This window comes from Chrysochloris asiatica, unplaced genomic scaffold (assembly GCF_000296735.1).
Source record: "Chrysochloris asiatica unplaced genomic scaffold, ChrAsi1.0 scaffold00026, whole genome shotgun sequence".
NCBI classification, from domain to species: Eukaryota; Metazoa; Chordata; class Mammalia; order Afrosoricida; family Chrysochloridae; genus Chrysochloris; species Chrysochloris asiatica.
This window is the reverse complement of record NW_006408544.1, coordinates 26,581,719-26,591,569: the sequence shown is the minus strand read 5'-3', so window position 1 is coordinate 26,591,569 and position 9,851 is coordinate 26,581,719.

Sequence of the window (9,851 nt, the reverse complement as noted above, 5' to 3'; positions counted from 1 at the left end):
GGAAGGGATTGTAATCATTGCAATGAAATGAAATACAATAGGATGAATGCAAAGCTATAATTGTCCCTGGGTGATATAACTACACAGTTTGTCAGTGGGATTGGTGAAATACATACTGTAACTCATAGTGTCCGCTCCTTTCCCTCATGGTCCTCCTCCTATACCAGACCATACAGAAACTTTAATAATGTTCATTGTCAGTTCAGTCATAGTATAGTCTATTGTAAGTATAGTTGTTAATGACATAAATGTAGTATTTCTTAAATTATATGAATAGTAACAAAAATTGTTTAATAAAATCTTTCTACATGAGCTACAATATTATTAGTAAATGAGCAGAAGCTTTTTAAAAAATGTTCTCCTTTTCCTTTTATTACTACTCATTCTCATAAAAGGTATTGATATAGATTCACAAATGCTAATCACCACAATATTGTAGCTAAAACACCAGAAAATTTGACAAAAACATTGACTATAAAACTACCAACAATGAAAACAACAAAGCAAGCTTGTAGTGCATGCATATGAAGCCATGTGGTTTGAAGTGTCATTGCCATTGGGTGATAATGACAGCTCTGCCTGGAGCATAGTAGAAAGTTCAAAACGTGAATTAGCATAGAGTTTTAGCCTTGTAGGTACATTGATACATGTAAGCTGGGTTTAAAATAAATGTGGTTATTGTTAGAACTAACTATAGGGATATTTTTACAAAAAATATTTCTGCTGAAATGCTGCACAAAAAATTTAGACAATCATTTTAGTGTTACCCCTCTGACAGTATTATCTTGATGTGGCCCTCATCCCCCCACACTTCCCTAGTGATGTCACTGCAGCTACAAAATGGTTTCCATTTTTACTTGGACACAGGTAACATATCTTCCAAATCTCTATGTCTAATCATTTAGCTATCCTACCTATGTTGAAAGTCCCTTGCCATTGCCCACTAGCTGGCTGGCTATGTGAAAACTTTCAGAAATCTCAAATTGCCAAATTCTTTACCTTGGAAAAATGAATAAGGTTATCTATTTCACTGATCAGTTGTGAATACTGAATGTGATATGCATACAGGCTGCTGGCACAATACCCAATACTTAGAAAACATTTAAATACATTGGAATTTTTATGCTTTTTCCCTATCTTTGGGAAGGGGAATTTCATGAGCAGTTTCTAGTTCAGCCTGAGTTCAGAGTTCCCCTGTCCCTTTCCTCTCATTTCTCTCTTACTCTCAGAGTTCCAGTATGGACCAAAGCCTGAATTAGGGTTCAAAACCACCATCTGGCTTCCCTCATTGGTATTTCACAGCCATTTTCCTACTTAATGTAGACAAGTTTATTGAACCAGTGGATTTTCTTAGGCTGTCATGTGAATGTGCTGGCCCCTTGCTACTGTTGTGTCTCACTGTAATGCTTATAATAACAAGAGATTAATTTTGTAATATTTTCAATGCCATCTGTACTCATCAAAAGGTCTGAGAATGCATCAATCACAAACTGTCCTATAATTTCAGAGGATCTGAATTCCTTGAATACCCCCGCTCCATTTCTGTATCCCTAAGTTAGTGAAGAGTATTAAATGAGAGCATAGGAGGTAAATAATGTTGTTGTTGTTAGGTGCCAATGAGTTGGTCTGACTCATAGTGACCCTGTGTACAGTAAGAAAAAATACTGCCTAGTTCTGCACCATCCTTACAATTGTTGCTATATTTGAGCCCATTGTTGCAGCCACTGTGTCAATCATGTCATTGAGAGTCTGGTGGAGTAGTGGATTTCACATTGGGCTGCTAAAATCAAGGTCAGCAATTTGAATCCACCAGCAGTTCTGTGGGAGAAAGATGAAGCCTTTTGCTGCCAGGATGATATATAGCCTCAGAAACCCTATATAGAGTCATTATGGATCAGGACTGACTCAGTCAGACACGACAACAGCTTTACCAAGCATGACGTTCTTCTCCAGGGAGTGATCCTTCTTGTCTTGCCATACTCATTTTTTTTGTAAAAGTTTTTATTGTGAATTGAGCGATAATTTATATGTGAGAACATTGGCTTTACACTCATCCTATCATATTTTGTTTCATTGCAATGATTACAATCCCCTCCATGCATCATCATTCAACAGTGTTTGCTTATATTCCCTCTGTTTTATGTTTTTTTTTTTTTTTAATGTACACAGAAATACTCAGGACTATATAATCATTTAAACAACCAACCAAAGGGCAGATTCTGCAAGCCTGCTTCCTGCATGCCAGCACACAGCCTTTCTCTTCCCATGAGTCTGGTGTCTTCAGCTGCTCTCATTCTCCATGTCATCATCTCTGCCTCCATCTCTGGTGTTGCTGCTTCTCTGGATAGGGTCCCACATTCTGCTCATGCTCTTCTCCCTTGATGATCCTAGGCTTCTCTCTTCCTGGAATGTAAGATTAACTACTCTCTCTTTTTGTTATGAAACTTCTACCTTTACAGTTGTTGGCAATCACAACTAATCATGATAACAATTACACTCTATTGAATCATAAGAATCTTATCTCCATCTCCTTTCACCAGATGTGTCTAGATAAGATAAACATCAGTGGTGTTTCTACCTTCCTTCGTACACTCTGAAACTGAACTCTCTCTTGAGCATTTTGACGGTACTTCTTCTAAGACAGATTTTTTCAGTCTTTTGACAATCCATAGTTCATTCAAAATACTTCAAAAGCATCAATTCTCCTTTGGTTTCCTTATTCATTGCCCAGCTTGGACATGCCAAAGAGGTTATTGAAAATGGCTTGGATTAGGTGCACCTTAGTCCTCAAAGTGACATATTTGATTTTTAACATTTAAAGAGACATTTTTGTCCAATGAAGTACATTATTTGATTTCTTTACTGTTGCTTCTATGGGTGTTGATTGTGATTCCAAATAAAAGGAAATCCTTGACAACTTCATTTTTTTTTCTGTTTATCATGATGTTGTTTATTGGCCCAGTTGTGAGGAATTTTGTTTCCTTTATGTTGAGATATAGTCCATACTGAAGTCTCTGATCTTCATCAGTAAGTTCTTCAAATTCTCTTCACTCTTTGTAAGAGTGTGTCATCTGTATATCACAGGTTGTTAATGAGTCTTCCTCCAATTCTGATGCCTCGTTCTTTTTCATATGGTCCAGGTTCTTAGATTATTTACTCAGTATACAGATTAAATAAGTATGGTGAAAAGATACAACTGTTATGCACAACTTCCCTGATATTAAACCATGCCATATTCCCCACCCCTCGTTTTGTTCAAATGACTGCCTCTTGGTCAACTTATAGAGTCCACATGAGCACAATTAGTGTTATGATCCACACTGTTGAATTCCTCTTCATACTCATTAAAACACAAGTACCCATCTTTCTGGTATTCTCTGTTTTCAGTCAAGATCTATTTGAAGTCAGTCATGATACTCCTTATTCCACATCCTTTTCTGAATCCAGCTTAAATTTCTGGTCATTCCCTGTCCGTGCTACAAACATTTTAAAATTATCTTCAGCAAAACTCTATTTGTATGTGATATGAATTATATTGCTCACTGAGTTCTGCATCCTGTTGGATCACCTTTCTTTGTTGTTGTGTTGTTGTTACGTGCCATTGAGTCAGTTCCAACTCATAGCAACCTTGTATAGGGTTTCCAAGGAAAGGCTGGTGAGTTTAAACTACCAACCTTGTGGTTCAAACGGACCTTGTAGACCAGTGCTTTATCCAATAACACCACACCAGAAAACATGAATATGTACCTCTCCTAGTCAGTTGGCCAGGTCGCTGTCTTCTAAATTTCTTGGCATAGATGAATGAACATTTCTATCATTGCATCTATTTTTTGAAACAGCTCATTTAGTATTTTTGTAACAATAAAACATATATTTTTAGTACTTACTATGTGTCAGGCATATATAGTAAATTCTTATCACAACCCAATTGAGCGAATGTGTTTATTTTGCAGATGAGGAACATAAGAAACAATTAGATTAACTAATTTGCCCTAGGTTGCAGAGTTGGTGCAAATACCTTTGTGTCACTCAGCTAATAACTGAAAGGTTGACCTTTCAAACCAATGTAGCAGTATCATGGAATTAAGGCCTGGGGATTTGCTTATATAAGGATTGTTGTTGTTAAGTACTATCCTGTAGGTTTGACTCATAATAACCCTGTCTGAAAAAGATCCGATGGAGTTCCACACTGTAACACATGGGTTGCCATGAGTCACAATGACTCTATAAACAGTTTTTGTTTTTTACAGAGCAAATAGGGAGTAGAATCAGAATTTAAACTCAAGGTAGACTGGCTCCATTCCAAGATTTAAGCTTCTTCATTATAGTGATTATTTTCAAGATATTAAAAAACATATCCTAGAGTCTCCTTTTACTTCTAGGTCAGCCTATCGTCCTGGAGATTGTCTTTTTTTCTTCATTACTATGAGTCATCAAAGCAGCCTATTCTTTGCCTAAACCTAATCTTCTCTTCTCAGTAAAGTTCATTCTTCATTTGGCTCTTTCTTCCAGACGTCCGATGGGGTTGAGCTATGAATGATACAGAGTACAAGAAGAGAAGCAAGAAAGTATTTGCCCCATCTTGAGACCTATGTACTCATGCTCCTATGTCTTGCAGATGGTTGCTTCTGTCTTGCCCCAGGAAACACATGGTTAGGCAGGCCCTGGTTATGTGGCAGATGAAGGCAAGCCCAGTACATCACAATCAGTCATTGGGAGACAAGAAGACAAATGTGCAGTCTCTAGAAATTCTGAACAGAGGTGTTTAATCCTCTTGTAGTAATTATGCTCATCCATCTCTTTCTCTGCCCCTGAGAAGTCTCACCAGTATGTGTCAGATGCCATACAGAGTTGTCTTTAAGGTGCACAGACTTGGATGCCACTGTATCTATTATCACAAGCAAAGGTAGCTAAACCAATGATCTCCAAAGGTTCTGACTATGCACCCCTCTCAGTAAGGCATTTTTAAGCAAGTACCCCAAGATGAGGAGTCCTGGTGTGGCACTCTGGGTTAATGTGCCAGACTGTAAAGCCATTTGAACTGCAAGGTCAGTGGTTTGAACTCAGCAGCTGCTCCTTGGAAACCCTATACAGGGTCGCTATGGGTCAGGATTGACTCGACGGCACTTAACAACAACAACAACCCCAAGATGGAGTCCTGGTGTGGCACTGTAGGGTAAGCACTGGACTGCTAACTATAATGTCGGCAGTTCAAACCCAACAGCTTCTCCTAATAAACCCTATACAGAGTTTCTATGAGTCATAACTGACTTAATGACACTTAGCAACAACAACAACCCTAATATACATGCTTATTTATGCATTCATTGTATCTATAGATCTCTGTACTTATGCTTATGAATCAGAAACATGAAAACAAATCTAAGAAATGATGGGTTAAAATAAATATAAATAGAAGCTCAAATATGCTCTTCCCACACCCAGTAGATCCTGTTGCACACCTCCTGGGAAGCACACATCCCATGGGGTACCGGTGATCTAAACTACAACTCCTCTTTGCTTGGAAAAGTGGGAAGGACATGCCATTTGGAATCAAGCAGACCTGAGTTCTAATCCTGTATTACCCAATCTCTGGATGGGAGATTTTTTGATATGTGATATAATTCTTTGGGCCTTGGAATATGAGTCTCAAAGCCAGACCCTCTCCTAGGTATTTAAAGGTAGAGCATAGGGCCTCTTGTCAATAGTTAAGACCAGAGAGAATTTTCAGGATTTGTCGATTGATGTCCTGATGTGGTGCTGTAGGATAAGCAAGTACCCCAAGATGGGGAATCCTGGTGTGGCACTGGGGGTTAATGTGCCAGACTGCAAAGCCATTTGAACTGCAAGGTCAGTGGATAGCACTAGGATAAGCACTAAACTGATAACCAAAAGGTTGAAGTTTCAAATCAATCAAATGCTCCTTGGAAAACTTATGAGTTGGATCGTTATGAGTTGAAACTGACTGAAAGGTGCTTGAAAACATCTTCAGATTACTAGGGCTACAGCTTGAAAATGGTGATTCCTGAGCCCTAGACTAGACATAAGATCAAAATCTTTTGGAATGGAACCTGAGAGTTTGCATTTTATGTTTCCTAACAGTTACATTTTGTGTAAGTGTTATGTACTTAAAAATAGGAGAGGTTATTAGACTGGTAAGTATGGTTGTGATATAGTATTATGGAGGGTAAAGTGATGAGAGGCACTTCACTAAAGGATCTAGGGATATAGAGGAGGAAATCTACTCAAGACATGGCAGCTTTGTTGAAAAGATGATGAAGGGCATTTGTGTCTATTCCAAATTGTCTTTACTCTCAGAATCAGGCTTTGGTTCTGGGTGACACCCCTATCAGAGCATTTATTTGGCTTAGTCCTAGCTCTCTGATTCTACCCTTTCTTTCCAGCTTTTCTTGCCATCCTCAACATGTGTTCAGTGACAAACTGCATCTGGCCCCACAGAATGCCTGCCCTACCAGCTGCTACAGGCTTGGAGGGATGACAGAGATGCTGAAGAAGCATCAGCTCCTTCTATAGGCCATGTACATGGTTGTTCTGCAGAAGGCCGTGGGCTACAATAAAGAGCTTACTGCTAGTAATTTATTTATACCCTACTTCATTCCAAGACAGGATTTGAAGTGTTTTCTAGAGATACAAATAACACAAGTCAAATGCTAAGATAAATGAGCCGAGGTGAGCAAACAAACAATAATAGTAGGAAAATAAGATGAAGTCAATGGTAGAATCAGTGAACAAACTAACATATGATTCTGTAGCGCTGTTACAAGTGACCATAAAATTGGCTTTGAGCTTTTTAGTAGCCAAAGCAAACAGTGCAAATATTAGTTTTATAATTTTCATGGCATACATTTGAAAAAGTTGAACTGGTTGCCAAGGAAAAGCATACATTTTTTGAGAACCATCATAAAGATATAAAGTAGAAAATGTGTTATACAGTGAAGGATAGCCTTATTGCCCTTACAGTAATTAGTATTCCAAAGAATTCACAAAAATTCTATATAATAAAATTCCAAGTCTCAAATATATCTTACATATAGGGTACACAACATGCAATATTTGCTTAACTGTCGTATTTTACCTAAAATGATTTTTTAGGGTTGGCTGGTCTGTCTGATAATGGGGTAAACTACCTTGAAAGATGAGAGACCTATTCCCAATCTCTCACTATAGAAACATTCCTCCTCAGCTCTTTCCTCTCTCACCCACCCTATACAGCCACACTTGAATATTTCCAAATAGTCTGGGACTCATCCAACCGTAAAATTTTGTTCAAGCTGTTCTTATTTTCTTAGGTGGCTTCATCATGAAGTCATGACCATGCTTCAAGACCAAGTTCAGATCTCACCTTCTGAAGAAGTTTTTTCTGATTCAAGCAGCAATGTTTCTGCTCTTCACCACCATGCTTCTCTATCACACTACTGAGCTCTCCATTTTAACATTTATTATAATCCCAACTAGACTACAGCCTCTTTAAGAGCAGAGGATATATGTACTTATCACTGTACCTTCAGGCCTGATTATTTTAATTTGAAAAACCTACCAAAGAAGGCCAGGGGCAGACTGTGAAACAGGCCACTAATTGCTCATATGCAAGTTAAGGCTGAAGCTGAAGAAAATTAAAACAAGTCCATGAAAACAGAAATATGACATTGAACATATCCTTGAATTTAGAGATAATCTCAAGAACAGATTTTATGCATAAGATACTAATGATCAAATACCAAAAGAGTTGTGTAATGAAATCAAGAACATCATACAGGAAGAAGTCATTAAAAACATAGGGAAGAAAGAAAAGACCAGAGTAGATATCAGAAGAGACTCTCTAGCTTTCTCTTGAACATAGAGAAATTAAAGGGAATGGAAGAAATGAGGAAGCAAAAGAGCTGAACAGAAATGATCAAATGACAACTTTAGAAGACAGAGTCAAGTATTGTAATGAATATGCAAAGACCTTGAGTTAGAAAACCAAAAGGGAAGAACATGCTCAGCATTTCTCAAGCTGAAAGAACTGAAGAAAAATTCACACCTCGACCTGTAATATCGAAGGATTCTCTGGACAAAATATTGACTGATGCAGGAAGCATCAAAAGAAGATGCAAGGAGGAGAGGTAGCAGATGATGGAATAGGCAGAAAGGCTTATGGACCCTCTACAGCAAAGGTACAAAAAACTAAATGAAACAGACACAGATGATTGCCCTGGAATTCTTAAGGGACCTCTGAGGGGATAGAGAAGTGGGTGGAGTGCTTACTAGGAGAGAGAACTGAGCAGACATGACCAAAAAGGAGAGATTGAAGACCCATGTCTGCTGACCAGATGGACGCAGCCATCTTGTCCTTTTGTGAGTGGCTTCAGAGAGAAGAACATATACTGGTATTGCAGAATCAAATCTGCATCTCTGAGAGATTCAGGTGCAATTTTATTTTGTCTTGTTCTTCACATTTCTCTGATGATCAGAGCTGAGGCTGGCCCCTACCTGCATACATGTCCAAGGAAGCCCCTGCTCTCCCAGCAATGGGAGCTGCATGGATGTAAGCACCTTGGCTGAGTGCCCCATTAAAAAAATGGGGAGCTATCCAAGTTGATGCCATTCAGTGGACCCTGCTCCAGATCTGCAGTTGGCCCTGGCCAACCTTGGACTAGCTCTCACTAGGAGAAGCAGCTGAACATACATGTTTGGGGGCAGAAAAATAAAAAGTAGTGACTAGAGATCTCTGGAGGCCAGCCACCCATGGTGTGGCCATGTTGAACTTTCGCAAATGACTTTGAAGGCAAGAGGGCTGTAGGTGGTACTGAAAGCTGCCAAAAAAGTTCTTTCTTTTTTCTTTTTCCCCACATTACCTTAGTAACCAGAGGTGTGGCCAACCCCTATCCCCATACAATCCCAGGGAAGTGTCTGCTCTCTGGGCTGTCGAAGATCCATTAAAGTGTGGAGGAAGCTAGAAGCACCAACCCTAGTACCTGGAATCAGATGTGGCCTATTCCAGACCTGCAGAGCAGTTCTGGTCAGCCATGAACTAAAAGGACCGTTCACCCTCAGCTCCCCTCTGGGATGGAAATACTCTGATCCCCCAGCTGCTTCGGAGTCTGTATGAACTTCTTCTGAGTTGGGTGCCCAGAATACCCTACAGGAACTCCACCTAGTATTGAGAACTACAGTCTCATCCCTTACCCACCCACTACGTGAAGTCCTTGACTAGCAGGAGACTCCAGAATTTTCACCTCTCTGGGTCAGACACCTGCCTTGATTTTTTCCCCATTTGTTTTTGTTTATTTATTTTTTTATCCCTCACCTTTCTCTCTATTGCTTCTAAACTTTCTATCTCTCATTTCATTTTTTTTCCTGCTTCTCTTTCCCAACCACTCTGCTTCTTTCTTTCTTTTCCTTTTTAAAAATCCTTCTTTGCTTTGTTTTTTTTTATGTTATTTTGTTGTTGTTTACTGCTCTCTTGGGCTGTTTCCCATTTATTCATTCAGCTCCTTAATTGTGTTTAGCCCTTTTTCTTTCTTTTCATATTTCTCTTTTTTATAATTTTATTTTCCTCTCCCTCTTTTCTCTCTTTGGTTTTTGCATTCTTTTTCTAGCTGTTGCCATCTTTGTTTTTTTCTTTACTGTTTCTTTTTTCACTGTTGTTTGCTGGTTTGTGCTAGCTTTCCTCCTCTCTAGTAGCTGTTTTCTCTTTTTGCGTCACCTAACAAGAGATAAGAGTCTTGGTATGGTGCTGTGGGCCAATGCATCAGACTGCAAAGTCATTAGAACTGCAAGGTCAGTGGTTCAAGCTCACCAGCTGCTCCTTGGAAACCCTATACAGGGTAGCTATGGTTCGGAATTGA